Source organism: Nicotiana attenuata, chromosome 5 (genome assembly GCF_001879085.1).
Source record: "Nicotiana attenuata strain UT chromosome 5, NIATTr2, whole genome shotgun sequence".
Taxonomy (NCBI): Eukaryota; Viridiplantae; Streptophyta; class Magnoliopsida; order Solanales; family Solanaceae; genus Nicotiana; species Nicotiana attenuata.
This window is the reverse complement of record NC_031993.1, coordinates 10438627-10455936: the sequence shown is the minus strand read 5'-3', so window position 1 is coordinate 10455936 and position 17310 is coordinate 10438627.

The window sequence follows — 17310 nt, the reverse complement described above, 5'->3', positions numbered from 1 at the left end:
ATCATCATGCTTATACATCTGTAGTACAAATAGAAGAAAAGTCGGGTACCCTTTCATATTTACCCGGTATGTTATAGTAATATGAAGATAATCAGTCTTCCTTTCATTTATAGTTTCAATATGCCAATCACTTTGGCTAATATATTTGAAACTCAAAAAGTTTCTTTTGAGACTTACTACAATATCACTGTCAAGAACAATTTTATTTATCCGGATAGTAACAAATTAGTTCTTCCGGAGCTCTTAATTAATTTTTTACTACAAGAACTTTTGTCACACCATCCATATGGTGAATATCTCATTCACGGAAAAAATCATGTCATAATAATTGTCATGGTCAAAATCATCATAAGCGAAATCACTTCGTGCTTTACTTTTGCCTTTAATAACTTTTTATAATCATGTCAAAATATTTTTGGCGTACCACATGTACGCGACCAATGACATATTCATATAACCACAATAATATTCATTCTCTTTATTTCACTCTAATCTCCCATAGAGGTGAGTTGTGTGGTACTGATCCAATCATGCATTGCACGTCTTTATTCATTACTTTTATCACATATTGCCACATTCACCTTCAGGAATGGATCTGCATTCTTAATGCTTATCACAAGTCACATTCTCTTCAACAATTGAGCAAATCAAGTGGGACAAGCTTCATACTTTTTCATGAAAAATACTTTATTTTTCTTTAATTATCATTATATCATCAATATGGTGCATTGAGACCCCAATGCCTTAACCATAAAAAGGCGTGTAAGGCTATAATGCATTGAGACTGAAACTCAACTCTTATCATCATGGTACACCAGGATTCAAATCTGATATCTTACTCTCGTGGTGCGTTGGAACTTGAACCCACCATATTATTCTCAACTAATGGCATAATATGCCAAAGTTTACTGGAATTCACCCCCGAGCATTTTGAGAATGTACCATGTCGTAATTATATGCAAAAGTAAATTAAGTTTCAATAAGACATAAAATATTACTATTCTTGTTTTTGGTGGTCATTTCGTTGATGCATAACTGAAGCTTTAAAAACATTATAGAAATGTAGGGGTAAAATTCAATTATCTCTCATAACTTACATGTCGTATAGCAATCTAAATTATCTCATTTTGCAATGTCCTTTAATTGGAAAAAAAATCATTGATAATATTTTTAGCATTAATGAAAAAGCCAATACTGGAATGATTCTACCATCTTGTTTCCTCCCACATTGGTTATAAAATAGGCGCAGCCATGTATTCTAAGTCACAAGAAACTAAATTTTAAAATTTGTTATGCAATGGAATCTACTAAGATTACCGTATACAAATAATAAAAAATTCGGTTGCAGAGATACAAACTCAATTTTCTAATTTGCTCCAAAGTTAAATCTCAGTAAAAAATTTCCATACCACAAGATGGAGTAGAAATTATACGAGGCAACTTACTTGAAATATTATCCATAGTACGATCAGAGATGTAGCAAATAAAGACATACCTTTCCAGTTCCTTATTTCAATCGACATAATTAACAAAAGAAAATATTTTAACTAAACCACATAAAGTTAATGCAAAGATATGAAAGAACAAATGGGTTTAGATGGATACAAAACTTATCTCTGCATTATCATCAAAAACATCTTTCATTGTTGTCACGACCCGGATTTTCCACCCTCGGGAGTCGTGATGTGACGACCCAAAGGGGTCATCACTTGGTTTCTTACCATCCTGTACTTCCGAGTCCTTGAAAATCTCATCTAGGGTTGCCTCGATTTGCGTGCGCAGTCCGGGCGCGTAGCCGGAAAGCTTAAATATGAATTCCGTGAGAAAAATGCTAAATTTTGATATTAAATTGAATAAATTTGACTTCGGTCAACATTTTGGGTAAACGGATCCGGACCCATAATTTGACGGTCCCGGAGGGTCCGTAGGAAAGTATGGGAGTTGGGCGTATGCCCGGAATCGAATTCCGAGGTCCCAAGTCCGAGAAATAAATTTTTGTGTGAAATTGTTTTCTGGAAATAACTAAGGAAGTTGGAAATGAAATGTGATCAGAAGACTATGGTATCGGGCCCGTATTTTGGTTCCGGCGCCCAGTACAAGTCTTATATATGATTTAAGCACTTTCTGTAAAGTTTGGTTGAAAACGGACGTCGTTTGACGTGTTCCGGACTTAAAATGGGAATTTGATGTTCTATGAAAAATTTAGAAGAAATCATGAGCTTTGAGGCTTGATTCGATGTATATGACGTTATTTTGGCGATTTGATCATACGGACAAGTCCGTAGGATATTTTTGAGGTTGTGTATGTGTTCGGTTTGGAGCCCCGAGGGCTCGGGAGAGTTTCGAGTAGGTTCCGGGATGCCTTAGGCTTAAAATACCAGATGTTGCAGGTCCAGGAAAATATTGCAGACCCTGAACCCACCAGCGCGGCCGCGGTCGCCTTTGCGCGGTTCGCGGTTGGTGGTGTGCGGCCGCAGTCGCCTTGCGCGGTCCGCGGTGGGTGCTGCGCGGCCGCGGTCGTCTTTGCGCGGTCCGCGCAGGGAACTTCAGAGATCCGCAAGTCCTCAGGTATATCAGCGCGGCCGCGGTCCCTTTTTTGCGCGGTCCGCGTTGGGGACTTCAGAGGGTATAAATACAGGGGATTTTCAGTTATTTCTCACTTTTCAAAAACCCAAAACACAAGAGGCGATTTTCCAAGCAGTTCTTCTTCTTCAAAACGATTGGTAAGTGATTTCTAACTCATTTCTTTACTCCTTAACATCTTTTAACATAATTTCAACTTCAAATCAAAGATTTTAATAGGGAAATTTGGGTATGTTGGGTAGAACCTAGGTTTTTCTAAAATTGGGGATTTGGACCTCAATTTGGGGTCCGATTTCAAAACGAATCATATATTTGGGTTCGTGGGGGAATGGGTAACCGGATTTTGGGTTGAACCTCGGGTTTTGATCGCGTTGGCCTGAGGGGCGTTTTGGTCATTTTACCTAAATTTGCGCCTTAGCTGTAAATTAAATAGTAGAATTAGTTGCTTGAGATGTTATTTACGAGATGTAATTGAAATGAATAGATTTGGGCCATTTGGAGTCGGATACTCGTGGCAAAAGTGCGGTTTCAAGTTGAATTTGGAGCCGGTTTGAGGTAAGTGGTTTGCCTAACCTTGTGTGGGGGACCTTTTCCCCTTAGGATATGATATTTGGTAATTGAGTGCCTTGTACGTGAGGTGACGAGCGCGTACTTGAGCTAATTGTTGAAAACCCGATTTTTTCTTAAGATATTGATACTGAGTTTCTTTCGAATTGCCTTATCCTACTTGCAATTATAACCTGTGTTAGATTAGAAAAGTGTGTTGGTTGATTTAAATTGCCTATTTGCTTAAGTTGCCTTAACTGTACTACGTGGAGCATGTTAGGCTAGTACTACCCGTTGGTTGTATTTTTGTACTTCATTTCTGAATATCTTCTGGTTGTGGTTGCGCATTTTACACTGGGACTACGGATGTCAGATTCCGGTAGCTCCCCTTTGTTTGTTTACTTTGGGACTGCAGGTTAGATTCCCGATAGATCCCCCTGCCTATTTACTTTGGGACTGCGGGTTCGATTCCCGATAGATCCCCCTGCATATTTACTTTGGGACTGCGGGCTAGATTCCCGATAGATCCCCCTGCACATTGATAGTTGGACTACGGGACGGTATCCCGGGAGATCCTTCGGATATATACATATGATGGACTACGGAACGGTATCCCGGGAGATCCACTGGACAGTTGAGAAAAGGACTACAGGACGACATCCTGGGAGATCGTCATTGTTACCATTGGTATTGAGCTGTACATATTTCGTGTTTACTCTGTTCCTTGTGTAATTGTTATTGCTTTATTTAGCCTGTCTTATTCCATTGCTGTACTCATTACTACCGCCTGTTTTTATACTGTTAATTCATATTATGTTGTTTAACCTCAGTAGGGCCTTGACCTTCCTCGTTACTACCCAACCGAGGTTAGGCTTGGCACTTATTGAGTATCGCTGTGGTGTACTCATGCCCTTTCTGCGCATGTTTTTCATGTGCAGATCCAGGTACTTCCACTCAGGCGCGCTATCCTTGAGGCAGGGAGAGCTACAGAGACTTTGAGGTACATCTGCAGCGTCCGCAGACCGAAGAGTCTCCTTCTTACTCTATCTTGTAGCGTTTAGACTTCTTTCGTACTTTTGTTTAGACAAATTCTGGAGTTTAGAGCAGTGTATTACATTTCTATTAGCCTGTATTTTCCCGTGAGTTTTCGGGTTTTGGGGTGATATTGTAGACTTCCGCGTTTGAGTTGTACATGCTAGGTGGCACCTATATACAGTTTTACTTCTATTTTTTTTGCTTAGTTTAATTTATTGTTCCGCAAGTTATATTATTTCCGCATTTTAGGCTTACCTAGTCGTAGGGACTAGGTGCCATCACGAACTGTTCACGGAGGGCGAACTGGGGTCGTGACACGTGATGCCGCCTACTAATGAGAGCTAGGCAAGCCAAATTAAATAACTTTTTCATTAATAACATAATTCCTTTAAACAATTATCGGCAATAATACAAAAGCAACAAAATTATATAATAAGCGAAAGTCACGGAACACAGGCCGATTTATTAGAGTCTCGCTGATCGGTACGGAGACGTCTGTACTTATCTACGAGAGGCTATGTAACTGTTAGGAAAAATTTCCTCTTCATTTGACTTCCTTATCGTGCGATATTTTGACATCACAAATTCTAAACTTCTGCCTTCTATTCTCTCACAGATGGTGAGGACACGCGCTACTCGGGATGATCAGGCACCCGCGCCCCCTACTGCAGCCGTCAGAGGCCGGGGCCGGGGTAGAGGTCGAGGACGCGCACGTGGTGCAACCAAAGCACCTGCGCGAGCCGCCGCCGAGGTACCACCAGCAGATCCAGCCGGGGCCCAGGCACCTGGCACGCCTACTACTGCCACTACTACTCCAGCTCTTCAGGAGACTTTGGCTCAGTTCATGGATATGTACACCACCTTGGCTCAGGCAGGGTTGCTTCCCCTTGCTACAACCACATCCCAGGCCGGGGGAGGAGCACAGACTCCCGCCGTCCGCACTCCCGAGCAGCGAGTGCAGGTTGAGTAGGCCCCCGAGATTATTCCCGCACCGCCTGCGGCGCCAGTTCAGCCCGAGGACGGGTCGGCTGCTTCAAAGGACGAGCAACAGAGACTTGAGAGGTTCAAGAAGTATGATCCCCCAGTATTCAGTGGATTAGCATCAGACGATGCCTTGGGATTTCTAGAGGAGTGCCACCGTATTCTTCGCACTATGGGCATAGTAGAGTCCAGCGCGGTTTCCTTTACTGCTTTTCAGCTTCGGGGAGCCGCCTATGATTGGTGGCGCACTTATGAGATAGACAGTCCAGTCGAGGCTGCTTCACTGACTTGGACCCAGTTCTCGGACATGTTTATGAGAGAGTTTGTCCCCCAGAGTCTCACGGACGCATGGCGCGCAAAGTTTGAGCATTTGCGCTAGGGCGCTATGACCGTTTCAGAGTATGCTATCCATTATACCAGGTTGGCCAGGCATGCACCGTTTCAGAGTATGCTATCCATTATACCAAGTTCGATTTTTAAATTTCAGTTCGTTTTATTTTGGGTCGGTTTTCGGTTTGAAAATAATCATATTGGGCTGGGCTTCTTCTGCGTAAAAATTGGACTAATTTATTGGGTTTTTTCAAAATTTTGGACTTTTTGAATGTGATAAGTCATAAATCTGTTCTTTTATCTACATAATCATAAACTATATATAGGCTAAGCCCATATATAACAAACACTATTACACTAGGCCCAATTTTACATAGTTCAGTCTAAGCCTGGATTCTTTGAACTGGGAATGAGATGACCGAAAAAAGGAGCAATTTATTGCATCAGTTTAAACATTGATTTCTCAATCTGGTATGGGTTCCCTGTTACTCAAATCCGGTAACCAAAATTTCGTATGAGTTCCTTGTTACTCAAATCATCCTAATAAAAAGAGACCTTACAAGTTACAATTGTTGTTGCTAATAAATATAACCAAAAGATGCTGCTAATTACACCTCTACTTGGTCCATACAAGATCCCACAATCGTACAAAATAAATATAAGCTAGGGAGTAGGGAGTAGTTACAACCGAAAGAGCACTACATTACATAACCAAAAAATCAAAAGAGCTATGCTACTTTGCTGCCACTATTTACAGCCATGAGAGAACAAAAAACTTAGAATCTATGCTACTTTGCTGCCATTGTTTAGTACAAGCATATTACATAACCAAAAGAGTAGTCCAAAAGTTAGAAAGTTTTCATGCTGCTGAAGCCTCAAAACCAGAGAAATAACTACATTAAGTAGCATGAAACAAGTGAAGTCTATTTACTGTGAAGTCTATTTACTGTAGCATCACTTCTATTTAGGCGCCATGATCAAACCTTTGTAACAAAAGACATAATTATAGGTCAGAAATATAATTGATTTATAATAAAGTGTATCAATGTTATATCTTTAAATATACAGAAGGCTATCAACTTACCACACATGCCACAAGTTGCAACTATATGTCAATAATAGTTGAATCTTTTGCACTGTTAGCCAAATCTAAGGAAAATATTGAAGAAAACTTTGTCATGCATCAGTATTAAGTAAATTATTTGTAATATAATAAATGCAAAACACAAAATAATTACCAAGTTCCAGTTGTTCCAGATACTCCAAGTCTTCCTCAACTTTAATAGGAATATGTTCACTTCTAAGCCAATCTTGAAGACAAATAAGAGATTGCACCAGTTTAGGTGTCAGCGAACTCCTGAACGGGTCAAGAATACGACCTCCCGTGCTGAATGCACATTCAGATGCAACACTTGAAATAGGAATGGCTAGCACATCACGAGCCATCTCTGCAAGAATGGGTTATCTAGGCTCATTGATTTTCCACCACTTTAAGATTTTAAAGTCATCTGTTTCAGGCTCAAGATCTTCAGCAAGATATCTTTCTAACTCTGATTTAGTACCTAAACCTCCTGTCACTTCCTTATGTTTCTAAAATTCCATTTTTGTTCTCATTGTTCCTCTTTTCAAAAAGCTACCATAACCACTGACAGTAGCTGTTGTGTTTCCAGATGAAGCAGATGATGCTCCTTTTGAATTTTTCTTTACATAATAATCAAACAAAGAATCTATATAATTTTTCACTTCTAAAATCAATTTTTTCCCTTCTTTTTCTCCAAACATCCTCACAATTGCAAAAGGAACATATTCAAGCTTGTTACGGGGATCCAAAATTGATGCAATAAAGATCATCTTGTTCATTTTTTCAGGTTCACCCCAATACTTGGCAAATTTTTCTTTCATTTTTTTTGCCATTTCTTTCAAACTAGCATCTTCATGTTCCATCCACTCTTTCAAAATAAGATCAAGCTCATAAATTTCAACAAAATGCACATTGGAAGTGACATAAATAGAACCAGAGACCCTCAAAGTAAGCAAATAAAAAGCTTCAAGAAATTTTACCATTGTTCTCACATTATCCCAGTCAGCACTTGTGAGATCACCTGCACTAGTTCCATCTTCACATACATAGGTACGAAGATGATGCAACAATCCAGTATCATAGAAACTATATTTGTCAAAGGCAAGCTCAAATTGTTGTGCTGTGTCTAACATTATGTATGTAGAGTTCCATTGAGTAGAAACATCTAAGCATAATGATCTCTTGGAAGTTAACTTTTGAGATTCACAACATTCTTTAAACTTTCTAATCCTAGCGGGAGATTGTCTAATGTATCTCACAGCTTGTCTAAAACTCTCTTGATAGAAACACCAATTTCTTTCAACCCATCTTGTACAATGAGATTAAGTATGTGAGCCATACATCTAACATGCAGGTGTTTACCATTCATTATATTAGTTCCCCAAGTAGTCGCTTGCTTAGACACTTCTCTTACGGTGACATCATTGGAACTAGCATTATCTACCGTTATAGTAACTACATTTTCCAAACCCCAATCAAGCAAGCAATTAGTAATAACCGATGCCATATCATCACCCTTATGACTAGAGATAGGACAAAAGTTTATTATCCTTTTATGCAATTTCCAATCTCTGTCAATAAAGTGAGCAGTAAGACACATATAGTTTATTCTTTGTATAGAAGTCCAAGTATCTATTGTAAGACAGATTTTAGGACGTGCTTCATTGAAGGACTTCTTCAAACTTTTTCTTTGTTCACAATAAAGTTCATAACAATCTCTTGTCAATGTTCTACGAGAAGGAATTTGAAATTGAGGCATTGTGACTCCTATAAATTTCTTAAATCCTTCCTTTTCAACAAAACTAAATGGCAGTTCATCCAAAATTATCATTTGAGCTAAATCTCTCCTACTAAGTGCTTGATCAAATTTCCAAGTGGTAAGCACCCCTTCATTTGCCCCATTTGAAGCTGGTAGAAAACTTATTTGTGTTTGACTATTTTCCATGCTAAGGGCATTTTGGGACACTTAGTGATATGATTGTTCATTGATGTAGTACCATTACCTTTCGATGCAGCAGCATAAGTTTTTTGACAGTACTTACATTTTACCCTTTTAGCTCCACTAGGATCATCATACTTCTCAAAATGGTTCCAAGCATCAGATCTAGGTTGCATTGCTTTTCATTTCTTTGGAGCTTCACCAGGACTGTCTGGACTGAGACCTTCAGTGTTAGGTATTCTATCATTTGAACCTCCACCTTCGCAGGCTTCGCTTACCCTACTTCTATTTTCTTCCATCTACAAAAACGAATACAAGCAGAACAATAAAATATCGAGCAGTGAGCTATTATGGTTTTTTCAGTTTTTAACATATACTATAATCACTACTTATAGAACACAATTGAATACCTAACACTGAACCCAACAAATAGTAAAATCAGAATTTTTCCGTCTACCAATAACCACAGTCCACAGATGCAACGAAATTCCATGAAAAATAGTTAAACCATAATATTCTGCATATTAACCTTAGCTTTTCTTGTTTTAATAACAAGTTAGAACCTCTCAAGTCTCAACAACACTGAAACCAACAAATATTATAAGAAAAAGGACATCAAATTCAAGAGTCAAGACTTCTTTCAACAATATACATGATGCATGCACCTTTAAGTCTTTAGCTACAAATTTTTAGCAGAAAAAAAAATTTACTGAAACAAGAGAAAGAAGAGAAGATCGGCTAGGAGTAGAGGTCAGAAAACAAAAAAAGAAGAAATGAGAGAAATATAACAAAAATTAAGCTTACTGGCACAAGAAATTTGACGACAATGATGGAGCCCTAGCGTATTTGGGAAAACCACCGGTGCAACAATGGAAGCCCTAGCGTATTTGGGGGGAGGAACTGCGCTGATAGAGAGAACTAAGAAGAGAAGGGAGAAAGAAAAGCCCTAGCCTACTTTGGTCTTTAGGAAAAGAAAAGGAGCTGGTGAGTGATGACCCTAGCGTATTTGGATATAATGGGCAATTGCGTTTGGGCCTAGTATTTGTTAAGGAGTGGGCTATTTTTATGAAACTTAAAATTGGGCCTTAGCCTATATTATATAAGTAGATATAGTTTAAAGAACCATGTACTAATAATTCGATTTTTCGGTTCACCGAAAAATATTTAATCAATAACCGACAACCGAACCGAAAAACTGAATTTTAAGAAATTTTAGTTGAAACCGACCGAAAAAACCGAATAACCGAAACCAAAACTAAAAAAAACGGTTCGGTCGATTTTCTCGGTTCGAACTGATATATGCCCACCCCTAGTGGTGATACACGCTATATGGTCAGGGACTGCCCCAGACTTGGCAGAGGTGCATCTTCACAGACTGCTCAGCCACAGCGTGCTCCTCAGAGTTCTCAGGCCATGATCACAGCTCCAGCTGCTACCCCACCTGCCCAGCCGGCTAGGGGCGGAGGTCGGGGAGATAGATGTCTCCCTCGGGAGAGGAGCCGGGCCAGATATTATGCTATTCCCGCTCGTACCGAGGCTGTTGCCTCCGACTCCGTCATCACAGGTATTATACTGGTTTGTCACAAAGAGGCATCGGTTCTATTCGATCCAGGCTCTACTTATTCTTATGTGTCTTCTTATTTTGATCCGCATTTGGTTGTGCCTCGGGATTCTTTGAGTGCCCCCGTTTATATTTCTACTCCCGTGGGGGATTCTCTTATTGTCGACCGCGTTATCGGTCATGTTTGGTTACTATTCGTGGTTTTGAGACCAGAGCGGATTTATTGTTACTCGGTATGGTTGATTTTGACATTATTTTGGGCATGAACTGGTTGTCGCCCCATTTTGCTATTCTTGATTGTCACGCCAAGACCATGACGCTGGCTATGCTAGGTATTCCGCGTGTTGAGTGGAGTGGTACTTTAGATCACACTCCCAGCAGAGTTATCTCTTTCCTTAAAGCTTAACGTATGGTTGGGAAGGGGTGCGCCACGTATTTAGCTTATGTGAGAGATGTCAGTGCTAATACCCCTTCTGTTGATTCAGTCCCAGTGGTACGGGATTATCCCGATGTGTTCCTAGCTGACCTTCCGGGCATGCCGCCTGATAGGGACATTGATTTTAGTATTGATCTGTTGCCGGACACTCAGCCCATTTCCATTCCTCCGTATCGCATTGCTCCTCCTGAGTTGAAGGAGTTGAAGGATCAGTTGCAGGAATTGCTTGATAAGGGTTTTATTCGACCCAGTGTTTCACCGTGGGGTGCTCCTGTCTTGTTTGTGAAGAAGAATGATGGTTCTATGCGCATGTGTATTGATTATCGCCAGTTGAACAAGGTTACAGTGAAGAACCGTTATCCTTTGCCTCGTATTGATGATCTGTTTGACCAGCTTCAAGGCGCACAGGTGTTCTCTAAGATTGACTTGCGCTCAGGTTACCATCAGTTGAAGATTCGGGAGCCAAATATCCTGAAGACTGCTTTCAGGACTCGGTATGGTCATTACAAGTTCCTTGTTATGTCATTTGGGCTGACCAATGCCCCAGCAGCTTTCATGCATTTGATGCACAGTGTGTTCCGGCCATATCTGGACTCGTTCGTTATTGTTTTTATTGATGATATTCTGGTGTATTCCCGGAGTCGGGAAGATCATGAGCAGCACCTGAGGACCGTGCTTCAGATCCTGAGAGAGAAGAAGTTGTATGCAAAGTTCTCAAAATGTGAGTTTTGGTTGAGTTCGGTGGCATTCTTAGGCCACGTGATTTCGAGCGAGGGCATTCGGGTAGATCCGAGGAAGATAGAGGCCGTGCAGAGTTGGCCCAGGCCGTCCTCAGCTACAGAGATTCACAGTTTCCTTGGTTTGGCGGGCTACTACCGTCGTTTCGTGGAGGGGTTTTCATCCATTGCGGCCCCTATGACTAGATTGACCTAGAAGGGTGCCCCATTTCAGTGGACAGAGGAGTGTGAGGCGAGCTTTCCAAAGCTCAAGACAACTTTGACTACAACCCCAATTTTGATATTGCCTATCGGTTCGGGGTCTTACACTGTCTATTGTGATGCCTCGAGAGTTGGCCTTGGAGCGGTGTTGATGCAGGACGGTAGGGTGATTGCCTACGCGTCCAGACAGTTGAAGACACATGAGAAGAATTACCCTGTCCACGACCTTGAGTTAGCTGCTATTGATCATGCCTTGAAGATCTGGCGTCATTATTTGTACGGTGTGCCTTGTGAGATCTATACTGACCACCGGAGTTTGCAACACTTGTTCAAGTAGAAGGATCTAAATTTGCGCCAGAGGAGATGGTTGGAGTTGCTAAAGGACTATGACATTACTATTCTGTATCACACGGGCAAGGCCAACATGGTGGCGGATGCCTTGAGTCATCGGGCGGAGAGTTTGGGGAGTTTGGCATATTTACCAGCTTCAGAGAGGCCTATGGCGATGGATGTTCAGGCCTTAGCCAGCCAGTTCGTGGGATTGGATCTTTCGGAGCCCAGTCGGGTTCTAGCTTGTGTGGTTTCCCGGTCTTCCCTATTTGATCGTATCAGGGAGCGGCAGTATGATGACCCTTATTTGCTTGTCCTTAAGGACAAGGTCCAGCGCGGTGATGCCAGAGATGTGACCATCGGAGATGATGGGGTATTGAGGATGCAGGGCCGGATTTGTGTGCCCAATGTTGATGAGCTTCGAGAGTTAATTTTAGCAGAGGCCCACAGTTCGCGGTGTTCCATCCATCCGGGTGCCGCGAAGATGTATCAGGACTTGAGGCAGCACTATTGGTGGAGGCGGATGAAGAAAGATATAGTTGGGTATGTGTCTAGATGCCTCAACTGCCAGCAGGTGAAGTATGAGCACCAGCGGCCGGGTGGGTTGCTTCAGCAAATAGAGATTCCGGAGTGGAAATGGGAGCGCATGACCATGGACTTCGTATCTGGACTCCCACGGACCTTGAAGAAATTTGATGCCATTTGGGTCATTGTGGATCGGCTGACCAAGTCCGCTCATTTCATTCCTGTGTGTACCACTTATTCATCGGAGCGGTTGGCAGAGATTTATATCTGGGAGATCGTCCGTCTGCATGGTAGTCTAGTTTCTATTATTTCAGACAGAGGTACTCAGTTTACATTGCGGTTCTGGAGAGCCGTGCAGTAGGAGTTAGGTACTCGGGTGGAGTTGAGCACAGCATTTCACCCCAGATGGACGGACAGTCCGAGCGCACTATTCAGATTCTTGAGGATATGCTCCGTGCATGTGTAATTGAGTTTGGAGGGTCTTGGGATCAGTTCTTGCCATTAGCGGAGTTTGCCTACAACAACAGCTACCAGTCGAGCATCCAGATGGCTCCTTATGAGGCTCTATATGGTAGACGGTGTCGATCTCCGGTTGCATGGTTTGAGCCGGGGGAGGCTCGGTTGTTAGGTACGGATTTAGTTCAGGAGGCCTTGGACAAGGTCAAGATCATTCAGGATAGGCTTCGTTCAGCTCACTCTAGGCAGAAGAGTTATGCAGATCGCAAGGTTCGAGATGTAGCATTTATGGTTGGTGAGCGGGTATTGCTCCGAGTATCGCCTATGAAGGGCGTGATGAGATTTGGGAAGAAGGGCAAGCTTAGACCTAGGTACATTGGTCCGTTTGAGATTCTTGATCGAGTGGGAGAGGTGGCTTATAGACTCGCATTGCTGCCTAGCCTATCAGCCGTGCATCCAGTTTTTCATGTATCCATGCTTCGGAGGTATCACGGCGATCCAGCCCACGTGTTAGATTTCAGCACTGTCCAGTTGGACAAGGACTTGTCCTATGAGGAGGAGCCAGTAGCTATTTTAGACCGGCAGGTTCGTCAGTTGAGATCCAAGAGATTTCCTTCTGTTCGTGTCCAATGGAGAGGCCAGCCTCCTGAGGCATCGACCTGGGAGTCCGAGTCTGATATGCGGAACCGTTATCCTCACCTTTTTCCCGACTCAGGTACTTCTTTCTTTTGTCCGTTCGAGGACGAACTGTTGTTTTAGTGGTGGAGGATGTGACGACCCAAAGGAGTCATCACTTGGTTTCTTACCATCCTGTACTTCCGAGGCCTTGAAAACCTCATCTAGGGTTGCCTCGATTTGCGTGCGCAGTCCGGGCGCGTAGCCGGAAAGCTTAAATATGAATTCTGTGAGGAAAATGCTAAATTTTTATATTAAATTGAATAAATTTGACTTCGGTCAACATTTTGGGTTAACGGATCCGGACCCGTGATTTGACGGTCCCGGAGGGTCCGTAGGAAAATATGGGACTTGGGTATATGCCCGGAATCGAATTCTGAGGTCCCAAGTCCGAGAAATGAATTTTTGTGTGAAATTGTTTTCTGGAAATAACTAAGGAAGTTGGAAATGAAATGTGATCAGAAGACTATGGTATCGGGCCCGTATTTTGGTTCCGGCGCCTAGTACAACTTTTGTTGTGTTGAACAATACTTACTTTAGCTGTGTAGTGTTTTAAAATTAAAATATCTCGTATACTAATATAGGTACGTAGAACAAGTCATTTTCTTGTTTAGCAGGAACAATTTGTTGTTCCCGGTTTTTGAAGCATAAAGAGTCTCTAGCTTTACCCACAATAATCTCGCATGTATCTCGTTCACACTAGGGTTGCGAATACTATCTTCAACCCATTGTCGTATATATCCACATACTTGTTGGTGCTCGAAATCCCAATCTTCATCAGATATACTTTCGGGTTTATGAGCTGCAAAAACGGGTAGATGCATCTTCTTCACGAACAACAAGTCTTTCATCTTGCTTCTCCAAACATTATAATTTCTCCCATTTAAATATACCATCTTGCTCATATTCGCCTCCATTCCGTAACAACCCGGATAAATAACCAAGGCTCTGATACCACTGTTATGTCGAGAAAGAGGCAAACCCGAAAATAAAGTAAAGAACACCAAATTTTAACGTGGAAAACCCTTCAAATCGAAGGTAAAAACCACGGGATCACAAAGATCCAAAAAGCTCCACTATAAAAATAAGAGGGTTACAAAAGTTCTCCAAATTGGCTACACAACAAGTGCCAAATACGGAGCAACAATAGTAACAAGAGCAACAACTAATCAATTGAAGAAAGAGTATAATTCACAAAAATGAAGCTGTTGTTCGAGGCTCGAAATCAGATGCTACGAGCCTCCAAATCCGATCTCACCAATCAAATCTAAGACCAAGATGTTACCAACACTCAGTCAAAATTTCGGCCCGATCCAACGGTTAACGAATCAGAAAACGTGATTTGAAGTTGGCTGGTCGGAATAAAAATCTGCAGCAAAACAAATACTTTTCTTCTCTCTTCTCTCTTGATGAAAGCTCTCTCAAAAACCACTCTTATATGCTTAAGTCTTTCAAAGACTTGTATCAATGAGCATGGAATAATTCTTCAACGTTGTCCTATTTATAGATCATGAGTGGTGCTTTCTCTTAAAGCCAAAACCAACTCTAAATAGGAACAAAAATTGAATCCAATTCCGAATAGAAATGGAAGCCAAAAGAAAATAGGATTAGGCCATTGGGCCTTTGGCTGGACAACATGGGCATGTGCCCAACAGAAGTCCCTATACCTTGCAATCCAGCCCTTTAGCGCCGAAATGATCTCTTTGGAAGGCCGTATGCTATCCTCTTTTTAGGACCACCGAAAATATCCAAACAAATCTTCTGCGCTTCTTCATCTAAAATATAAGGTGGGTCGCCCTGCTCATTCGGTGGCTGACTCTGACTGTACTCCAGCGGAGTAGTCTTATACCGATCCTTTATTTAGAAGATAGAAAATTATTAACTCTATAATATTATAAACATTAATTTTAATTTATAGTAGTTGTAAAACTTACATACGTATCTCCGCCCGGTCCTCGACCCATCTGCTTGGATTCATTGGTGCCTTCTTCTTCTGGATGTGAGTGTCCATAAAGTTTTTAATAATTTATATACCTCTACTAGTGCATAATAAATTTTAGTTATAATGTAGTTAACTTTAACTATAATATAGTTAATTCTTAGTCACAATTTAGTTCAAAAATCTTATTTAGTCACATAAATCCTAAATAGACAAAATTCTTGAAAAATTACATAAAATTATATTATAAAAGTTAAAAATCAAAAAGCTAATAAGGTAGTTTACTAACCTTGAAAGATAATGACAGTGGTGGTGGCGGGAGGGGAATGATAGTAGTGGTGGCAGCATGGGGAATGGCAGTGGACGGCGGAGAGCGGAGCAATAATGGTGGATGGCTGGGGAGCGGAGCAACAATGGTGGAGGAGGGGCTTCAATTTTTGGGGGTGGGTGACTTGATTTTTAGTGGGATTTGGCCGAAAATATGTGAGGAGGAGAGGTAGAAGATAGATGGAAGAGAGAGAGAGGAAAAAGAGGAAAATAGGGAAAAACCCCGTCTAAAGTTGTCTCATTAACATATTACCGACCGACTTCGGTGGGTAATATTAAAAAATGTTTGACCATTTGACCTCACAAATACCGGCCGAATTTGTTTGGAAACTAATTTCTAATAATTTTAATAATATATTTTTACTAAAAACTTATCAACATCTTACAAAAGTTATACCATACAAAAAAAAATTTGTTCTTTGCATTTTGCAGACTTAATATATGCTTTCTTTCTTAATTTGTACCTTAATCAAATTGTTTCAATGAACTTACACCCGATATCGGTCGATTTTGTGTTTAAACATTGTAACAAAATAATATATAATTAGAATTATATAGAGCACTACATCTTAAATTTTACCATAATATTATATCAATGATACACTTTATAATCTATTTACTAACACATTAAGTGTATCATAGCATGTTGGATACAACGAATATATCAATTACACTCGATCAGTTATATATATAATGTTTATCATTTGTGTGCTTTCGTATCACTTACACTTCATATATCGTATACGTAATAGATTATAATAAAATGTATGATTTTATTTTATTTATGAGAATTTACACTTACATATATATGACAAACGTTGATGCTTTATTCTCAACTGTTCATTACTTCGCTCGAATGCTTGATTGGTGAATAAATAAGAAAACAAATCTTGAAGTTTAAGTAAACATTTTAAATATTTTATTTATCATGTACTTGCATTATTAATCTTAAGTTTAAGTGACTAGATGCTCCGGTGTAATGAGTGACTAGATGCTCCAAGATGTGTATAATTGATCGAGTCTTGAATTTTTATTCACGATCACCTTATTAGTACTTTGCTCGGATACTTGATCAGTGGATCAATTGGAAATTCAATTATATTCGATTAACCTAGCATATGTTTTTTCATCACTTCACTTAACATATAACATGCATCATTCTTCATTTTAACTGGCAAGACGCTCTGACATACTGACAGACATACAATTTAGGATGTTAAATATATGCAGATTGTAAATGATAATAATCTATAAGTGGTTGATCATTTTATACCACTAATACTGACCGAAATCGGTCGGTAACTTCATAATTATTTTAAATTTTTGTTATGAAAAAAAAATGACACTGGGGAAAAAAAAATTAAGATTTTCGAACGATATCGGTCAGCATTCTTAAAAAAATTTAATTAAACTTTTTTTTTTGTAGATAATATGCAAGTCTGACTGGGTTTTGGTCAAAGATTCACCACAAAGTGAATTTTCCGTTATTGTGGGGCCATATGTTCTGATCGATGGTGGTCGGTATATTTATATAAAATTTGTTAATTGACTTTTGCGATCAATTTACTTATTTTCCAACCAATTTCGGTCGGTATGCTATGGACGGTTTTTGGCATTTTCTAGTAGTG